The following is a 9,447-nucleotide window of genomic DNA, read 5'->3' as shown; positions in this document are numbered from 1 at the left end:
GTTTTCTTGGCGAGCTCTGCCAGGAGGGCGGGGCGAGGACTGCATCATAACTTCCAGACTGGTGTTCTCCGTCAGGGAGAGGCCAGCTGGAAGGGGAGACATGGGTTACAGAGAGAGGCCAGCTGGAAGAGGAGACATGGGTAACAGAGAGAGGCCAGCTGAAAGGGGAGACATGGGTTACAGAGAGAGGCCAGCTGGAAGGGGAGACATGGGTTACAGAGAGAGACCAGCTGGAAGGGGAGGGGGAGACATGGGTTACAGAGAGAGGCCAGCTGGAAGGGGAGACATGGGTAACAGAGAGAGGCCAGCTGGAAGGGGAGACATGGGCAACAGAGAGGCCAGCTGGAAGGGGAGACATGGGTAACAGAGAGGCCAGCTGGAAGGGGAGACATGGGTTACAGAGAGAGACCAGCTGGAAGGGGGAGGGGGAGACATGGGTTACAGAGAGAGGCCAGCTGGAAGGGGAGACATGGGTAACAGAGAGAGGCCAGCTGGAAGGGGAGACATGGGCAACAGAGAGGCCAGCTGGAAGGGGAGACATGGGTAACAGAGAGGCCAGCTGGAAGGGGAGACAAGGGTTACAGAGAGAGACCAGCTGGAAGGGGAGGGGAGACATGGGTAACAGAGAGAGGCCAGCTGGAAGGGGAGACATGGGCAACAGAGAGGCCAGCTGGAAGGGGAGACATGGGTAACAGAGAGGCCAGCTGGAAGGGGAGACATGGGTTACAGAGAGAGGCCAGCTGGAAGGGGAGATATGGGTTACAGAGAGAGGCGAGCTGGAAGGGGAGACATGGGTAACAGAGAGACCAGCTGGAAGGGGAGACATGGGTTACAGAGAGAGGCCAGCTGGAAGGGGAGGGGGAGACATGGGTTACAGAGAGAGGCCAGCTGAAAGGGGAGACATGGGTTACAGAGAGAGGCCAGCTGGAAGGGGAGACATGGGTTACAGAGAGAGGCCAGCTGGAAGGGAGACATGGGTTACAGAGAGAGGCGAGCTGGAAGGGGAGGGGGAGACATGGGTTACAGAGAGAGGCCAGCTGGAAGGGGAGACATGGGTTACAGAGAGAGGCCAGCTGGAAGGGGAGACATGGGTTACAGAGAGAAACCAGCTGGAAGGGGAGACATGGGTTACAGAGAGAGGCCAGCTGGAAGGGGAGACATGGGCAACAGAGAGGCCAGCTGGAAGGGGAGACATGGGTAACAGAGAGGCCAGCTGGAAGGGGAGACATGGGTTACAGAGAGAGACCAGCTGGAAGGGGAGGGGGAGACATGGGTTACAGAGAGAGGCCAGCTGGAAGGGGAGACATGGGTAACAGAGAGAGGCCAGCTGGAAGGGGAGACATGGGCAACAGAGAGGCCAGCTGGAAGGGGAGACATGGGTAACAGAGAGGCCAGCTGGAAGGGGAGACATGGGTTACAGAGAGAGACCAGCTGGAAGGGGAGGGGGAGACATGGGTAACAGAGAGAGGCCAGCTGGAAGGGGAGACATGGGCAACAGAGAGGCCAGCTGGAAGGGGAGACATGGGTAACAGAGAGGCCAGCTGGAAGGGGAGACATGGGTTACAGAGAGAGGCCAGCTGGAAGGGGAGATATGGGTTACAGAGAGAGGCGAGCTGGAAGGGGAGACATGGGTAACAGAGAGACCAGCTGGAAGGGGAGACATGGGTTACAGAGAGAGGCCAGCTGGAAGGGGAGGGGGAGACATGGGTTACAGAGAGAGGCCAGCTGGAAGGGGAGACATGGGTTACAGAGAGGCCAGCTGGAAGGGGAGACATGGGTTACAGAGAGAGGCCAGCTGAAAGGGGAGACATGGGTTACAGAGAGAGGCCAGCTGGAAGGGGAGACATGGGTTACAGAGAGAGGCCAGCTGGAAGGGGAGACATGGGTTACAGAGAGAGGCGAGCTGGAAGGGGAGGGGGAGACATGGGTTACAGAGAGAGGCCAGCTGGAAGGGGAGACATGGGTTACAGAGAGAGGCCAGCTGGAAGGGGAGACATGGGTTACAGAGAGAAACCAGCTGGAAGAGGAAGACCTGTTGTATTCAGCATTTCAATGTAAGGTCAAAGGTGTAGTATCCCTCACAGTGAAATGCGGAATACAACAGGTGTAGTAGACCTGACAGTGAAATGCTGAATACAACAGGTGTAGTAGACCTCACAGTGAAATGCTGAATAAAACAGGTGTAGTAGACCTCACAGTGAAATGCTGAATACAACATGTGTAGTAGACCTTACAGTGAAATGCTGAATACAACAGGTGTAGTAGACCTTACAGTGAAATGCTGAATAAAACAGGTGTAGTAGACCTCACAGTGAAATGCTGAATACAACAGGTGTAGTAGACCTCACAGTGAAATGCTGAATACAACAGGTGTAGTAGACCTCACAGTGAAATGCTGAATACAACAGGTGTAGTAGACCTCACAGTGAAATGCTGAATACAACAGGTGTAGTAGACCTGACAGTGAAATGCTGAATACAACAGGTGTAGTGTTTTGGGGTTAAAAATATGTCTCATATCTCCTAGATAAAGGACAGACACATCAAAACATTATTATTATGTATTTTTCTGTCTGTTTTACCATTTCTAATCGTGTTATTCTCTGGTCTGTCTCTCTAGTATAAGCAGGTCAGTCACCAGACAGACAGAACCGTGCACTAGGTCTATCTATCAGTATAGGCAGGTCAGACACCAGACAGACAGAACCGTGCACTAGGTCTATCTATCAGTATAGGCAGGTCAGACACCAGACAGACAGAACCGTGCACTAGGTCTATCTATCAGTATAGGCAGGTCAGACACCAGACAGACAGAACCGTGCACTAGGTCTATCTATCAGTATAGGCAGGTCAGACACCAGACAGACAGACAGAACCGTGCACTGGGTCTATCTATCAGTATAGGCAGGTCAGACACCAGACAGACAGAACCGTGCACTAGGTCTATCTATCAGTATAGGCAGGTCAGACACCAGACAGACAGAACCGTGCACTAGGTCTATCTATCAGTATAGGCAGGTCAGACACCAGACAGAACCGTGCACTAGGTCTATCTATCAGTATAGGCAGGTCAGACACCAGACAGACAGAACCGTGCACTAGGTCTATCTATCAGTATAGGCAGGTCAGTCACCAGACAGACAGACAGAACCGTGCACTAGGTCTATCTATCAGTATAGGCAGGTCAGCCACCAGACAGACAGAACCGTGCACTAGGTCTATCTATCAGTATAGGCAGGTCAGCCAACAGACAGAACCGTGCACTAGGTCTATCTATCAGTATAGGCAGGTCAGACACCAGACAGACAGAACCGTGCACTGGTGTGTGTGTGTGTGTGTGTGTGTGTGTGTGTGTGTGTGTGTGTGTGTGTGTGTCTCACCAGATGACTCCAGTGTGTGTGTGTGTGTGTGTCACCAGATGACTCCAGTGTGTGTGTGTGTGTGTGTCACCAGATGACTCCAGTGTGTGTGTGTGTGTGTCACCAGATGACTCCAGTGTGTGTGTGTCACCAGATGACTCCAGTGTGTGTGTGTGTGTGTCACCAGATGACTCCAGTGTGTGTGTGTCACCAGATGACTCCAGTGTGTGTGTGTGTGTGTCACCAGATGACTCCAGTGTGTGTGTGTGTGTGTGTCACCAGATGACTCCAGTGTGTGTGTGTGTGTCACCAGATGACTCCAGTGTGTGTGTGTGTGTGTCACCAGATGACTCCAGTGTGTGTGTCACCAGATGACTCCAGTGTGTGTGTGTGTGTGTCACCAGATGACTCCAGTGTGTGTGTGTGTCTCACCAGATGACTCCAGTAGTTTCTTGGCCAGTCTCTCAGCACTGTTAGACTTCGGCAGGCTGCTCCTCCTCGTCGTCTCCCGACGTTCCCTCGCTCTCTCCCGCTCATAGCTCCTAGAGCGCGACCTGGATGAAGGAACAGGAATATTCAAACATATTAACTCATTAAAGAGAGGAATATTCATACATATTAACTCATTAAAGAGAGGAATATTCAAACATATTAACTCATTAGGGGCGGCAGGGTAGCCTAGTGGTTAGAGCGTTGGATTAGTAACCGGAAGGTTGTGAGTTCAAACCCCGAGCTGACAAGGTACAAATCTGTCGTTCTGCCCCTGAACAGGCAGTTAACCTACTGTTCCCAGGCCGTCATTGAAAATAAGAATTTGTTCTTAACTGACTTGCCTGGTTAAATAAAGGTAAAATAAAAATAAAATTAAAGAAAGGAATATTCATACATATTAACTCATTAAAGAGAGGAATATTCATACATATTAACTCATTTAAAATAGGAATATTCAAACATATTAACTCATTAAAGAGAAATATTCATACATATTAACTCGTTTAAAATAGGAATATTCAAACATATGAACTCATTAAAGAGGAATATTCATACATATTAACTCATTTAAAATAGGAATATTCATACATATTAACTCATTAAAGAGAGGAATATTCAAACATATTAACTCATTAAAGAGAGGAATATTCATACATATTAACTAATTTAACAAGAGGAATATTCATACATATTAACTCATTTAAAATAGGAATATTCAAACATATTAACTCATTAAAGAGAGGAATATTCAAACATATTAACTCATTTAAAATAGGAATATTCAAACATATTAACTCATTAAAGAGGAATATTCATACATATTACCTCATTTAAAATAGGAATATTCAAACATATGAACTCATTAAAGAGGAATATTCATACATATTAACTCATTTAAAATAGGAATATTCATACATATTAACTCATTTAAAATAGGAATATTCAAACATATTAACTCATTAAAGAGAGGAATATTCAAACATATTAACTCATTAAAGAGAGGAATATTCATACATATTAATTCATTTAACAAGAGGAATATTCATACATATTAACTCATTTAACAAGAGGAATATTCATACATATTAACTCATTTAACAAGAGGAATATTCATACATATTAACTCATTTAACAAGAGGAATATTCATAAATATTAACTCTTTAAAGAGAGGAATATTCATACATATTAACTCATTAAAGAGAGGAATATTCAAACATATTAACTAATTTAAAAGTCTGTTATCTTACCTCCGGGATGAAGAGGCTGTCTGAGGTCGACGTTCCTGATCCCGGTGGGAAGACGACGAGGTCGGAGGGTCACGTTCTCTCTCCCTGCCCCGAAGTGAACCCGGAGACCGGGAACGCCGGGTGGTGGTGTCGTGTCGACGTTCGCGGGATCGTTCCCTGGATCGAGGTCGGCGAGTAGAGGAGGAAGGGGTGTAGTAGGAGAAGGGGCGAGGAGGAGAAGGAGAGCGAGACCAGGATGAAGAACGGGAGGCGGAGCGTGTTGTCCGACGGCGCTTGGACAGGTGGCTGCTTTCATTTCTACTAGGAGCAGGGGAGGAAAGGAGAGAGAGAGGGGGAGGTAAGGAGAGGGGGGAGGAAAGGAGAGAGAGAGAGAGGGAGGAAAGGAGAGAGAGAGAGAGGGGGAGGAAAGGAGAGAGAGAGGGGGAGGAAAGGAGAGAGAGAGGGGGAGGAAAGGAGAGAGAGGGGGAGGAAAGGGGAGAAAGAGGGGAGGAAAGGGGAGAAAGGAGGAGAAAGAGAGGAGGAGAAAGAGAGGAGGAGAAAGGGGGAGAGAGGAGGAGAAAGAGCGAGGGAGGAAAGGGGAGAAAGAGGGGGAGGATAGGGGAGAAAGAGGAGGAGGAAAGGGGAGAAAGAGGGGGATGAAAGGGGAGAAAGAGGGGGAGGAAAGGGGGAGAAAGAGGGGGAGGAAAGGGGAGAAAGAGGGGAGGAAAAGGGAGAGAGGAGGAGAAAGAGGAGGAGAAAGAGAGGAGGAGAAAGAGAGGAGGAGAAAGGGGGAGAGAGGAGGAAAGGGGTGAGAGGAGGAAAGGGGAGAGAGGAGGAAAGGGGAGAGAGGGGGAGAAAGAGAGGAGGAGAAAGAGCGAGGGAGGAAAGGGGAGAAAGAGGGGGAGGAAAGGGGAGAAAGAGGGGGAGGAAAGGGGAGAAAGAGGGGAGGAAAGGGGAGAGAGGAGGAGGATGAGAGGAGGAAGAGGTGGTCAGGCTGATGAAGTTATTCTGGTTGGTAACGTAAAGGATGAAAAGGGAGTGTTTACATACTTCCAACAGACGCTAAGACTCAACTTATAAAACCATTCAGTCAGCAGTGACCTAAATCGAAGGGACATTTAATTACCTTCTATTATAGAGCACAGTACAGGTAGGGGACTCACCTTGATACAGCGACAGTTTCTACTTTCCAGTCGGGATACCTGGAAGGAGGAAATGGAACAGGTGACTGGTACAAGCTACAACGTGAGGTCATCAGTGGACGTAGATTTCAATTCCTATTTCCGCGATTTTCCTCGCATCCAAATCTCCGCTCATTATTCTCAACTGTATTGGACAAGATATCAACGCCCTCCCCACTCCAGAATTTTTCCTCCAGTGGGTTTTTTGAGGAGGAGATGAGGGAGAGGATACAAAGGATTGAGGGGAGGAGATGAGGGGGAGGCTGAGAAAAGAGAGAAAGGGAGAAGTGATATATAAAAAGAGAGAGAAGAAGACTCACGTTTTCCTGAGTAGACGGCAATTCTCAACGTGGAGACCGGTGTTTTGATGCTCGATCCAGTTCTGTTGATCAAAACAGCAAACAGAGACAATCAGTCTGGGTCTTCATCATCCTCCTCCTCCTCCTCACCTCTCAACATCACCAATAACCCCCAAACTCCTCTAAATCAAGCACTTTCAATACAATTTGAGTCCAATTTCTTTCTGCTTTCATAGCAGGAGTTGATTTATACAATGTTGGGGGAAAAAATAACATGGTAAAAATAGTCTCTCTGTTCTACCAAGAAAAAGATTAACGGCAAAAGTCTGATGCTGGAAAAAAAAATGGCAGCATCTGGAATCTTCCGGGGTTCTTCTCTGGAACGGATCCTCTCAGCAGCCATCTTCTTCCCAAAAAACAACGTACTTCCCAAAGTGACTAAATCAATTGTAAAATTAAACGCAGTAAGTAGTGTGTTGTGTCACTGGTTTAAACACAAGGGTATAATACAATGATATCAGGGTTTGAGTAAAAAAAATATTAAAAAAATAGGTGGCGTAAATAGTCCATTAATTCACAACGGTCGATGTCTAGAGATGGAGCCTAAACTTCCTTGTTTCTGGACAGCACTGTGACATCAGCTGATTAATGAAGGGACTTATAAATACAATTGATTGATTGATTGATGGTTGTTCTCTGGCAGCTTCTCATCTTGTCGTTGGTTGTATCGTCTTCGAGCACTCGTCTTCCTCATGGCAAATCACGGTCATCAAAAGTCACAATTAAAACTGCATTTTATAACGGAATGTCTTAAAGATGGCCTTCACACACAAATAAAATGACAATATTTCAAGGAGGTTTAAAAAATTATAAAAATAAATAAATAAATAAAAGTTTTTTAATTGTATCTCATGAAAACTTTCCATAACGACAATAGAATAATGTTGAATTCAGTCCAGGATTCGATGTCTTCATATCCAGAGGAGAAAACATTTTTTATACTTAAAAAAAATAAGCTTTTCTGTTTTATTTAATGATTTTCATCCATTTTAGAACGCCTCAACTCACCGTGAAATACATGAGACAATCACACAGCTAGACTGAAGTGTTTGAATAAACAAAAATGGATTCAACAAGAAGCAAAGTCTTGAGTTACAACATGAGGTTCAACAATATATATATATATATTTAAAGGCACACAATCAGTCTGGAGAGGTTCAGAACTGGGTTCAAATACTATTTGAGATTTCAAATACTTTATATGTACTTGATTGAACCCCTGAAATTGAAACAGTCGGAGCCGTTTCTGGAGGGCTAAAACACCTGGTCTATTATCCGGGACTGAAACAGACATGGGATACCAGGTAGAAACATACAAATAAAAGGAGTATTTTGGCCTTCCAGGAAAGAAAAACCAACCAGTGCTCAAAGTATAACAATCTCAAACAGTATTTAGAATCCAGGTCAAGACAGGAATGGCAAAAAACTCACCTTTAGCTGGGCACATTCTATGTTACAGAGAGAACAGGTATGAGGAAAGAATCTGGGAGAAGCTGCGGAGTAATCGCTCATCATGGTCGGGGTCGGTAACCTCTTCGTCATCATCATCATCGGGGAGGTAGGTTCATCTGCTGGTGCATGGAAGGCATCGGACCAATCCGGGCGGAGGAAATGTCACCGGGACATGACCAGGAGGTGGGATTGACGGGTTCATGATGGGGAATACGGAAGGCCAAATGGGGGTGTCGTGGGAGGAGGAACCCCGAACGGGACACCTCCAACCCTGAGTCCTGGAATTCCGACCCCAGCTCCACCACCAAGAACCACCAGGCCGGACCGGGCTGAGCGTGGCCCCGAGCGTTGCCTTGATTCTGGGACGCCAGGAGTCGGTTGAGTCCTTGGTCTCCGCTGCGGACAGGGATGTTCATGGGCTTGGATGTTGCTTTAGAGGATGAGCCGTGGGTTTTGAGGGTCTGCTGGGGTTGGCTGGAAGGCGGAGGAAGGCCGATGCGAGAGCCTGTGTCTGTCATGGGGATGGGGCTCTGGACCGCAGGGCTGTGGATGTGCTGCTGTTGGGTACGCTGCTTGGAAAGGTCGGAGGTCATGGAATGGCCGGCGTACCCGCTCAGCGAGTCTCTGACCATGTCATATTTTGGCTTCTCTTTCGGGAGCGGATTGCGCGAGCTGTAATTATCGGGTTGGCTATTATCGCCATCATCATAACTGTCGTATTTAGTAGCACGAGAATGTTCGTAATCGATCACTTTGCTCTGTCCTCCACCACCGTGGTCGGACCCTGGGCCAGGTCCACCGCCTACCTTGGGCCGAGGGTCCACATCCATAGTTCTATTGGCCTTACGGATGCGGATGTCTCTGAGGATGAAGGGAAGGTTGTCTGGGGTCAGTTGATCATCTGGGTAGTGGCTGAGGAGCTCCAGGTCTTCGTTGGACAAGCCGAAACTCGCCAGGATGCTGCTGGCGGACTCAGACGTGTACCGTGCTGGACGAGCGGCTGCGGACGAGGCCCTCATGGGTGCCTCGGAACCCCTGGAGGTGGACCCCAGCACTCCCGCACCTCCAAACCCAGAGGTTTGGCTTTGGTACTCAGGAAGGGTGGAGGAGAAGAGTTTGGAGGAAGCAGACTGGGTCAGGAAGCCAGACCAGGGGTCCATGGAACTTTGCTGGTCGCTGGAGGTCCGGCCAGGGGTGTAACCTCCCAGCCCTCCCCCAGACGAGAGCTCGTCCATGGGGTCACGACTTAGGCGAAGGTCTTGGGCGTCCAGTGAGACCTGCTGCTTCTTATTCTGCTGCATCAACTGGCTGAGCAGCCTCACCTCCTCTCTGGCCCCACGGATGTGGTGGTCTATGGAGGTCTCCATCTCAGGGGTCA

At 48.0% G+C, this 9,447-nt stretch overlaps 1 long non-coding RNA gene across 1 annotated transcript; it reads right to left on the bottom strand.

Annotated features, from left to right (window-relative positions):
• Positions 1-29: 29 nt before the first annotated feature.
• On the bottom strand, positions 30-5,373 carry LOC135530127 (uncharacterized). Its single transcript, XR_010453806.1, has 3 exons — positions 5,099-5,373; positions 3,791-3,912; positions 30-86 (listed from the first exon to the last, which is right to left on the bottom strand). It is a non-coding gene; the product is annotated as an uncharacterized LOC135530127 (long non-coding RNA).
• Positions 5,374-9,447: the final 4,074 nt, after the last annotated feature.

Source organism: Oncorhynchus masou, unplaced genomic scaffold, assembly GCF_036934945.1.
Source record: "Oncorhynchus masou masou isolate Uvic2021 unplaced genomic scaffold, UVic_Omas_1.1 unplaced_scaffold_1268, whole genome shotgun sequence".
In the NCBI taxonomy this organism is placed as follows: domain Eukaryota; kingdom Metazoa; phylum Chordata; class Actinopteri; order Salmoniformes; family Salmonidae; genus Oncorhynchus; species Oncorhynchus masou.
Note: the sequence above shows the minus strand (reverse complement) of the source record. Positions and strands in the feature narration are given on the sequence as shown.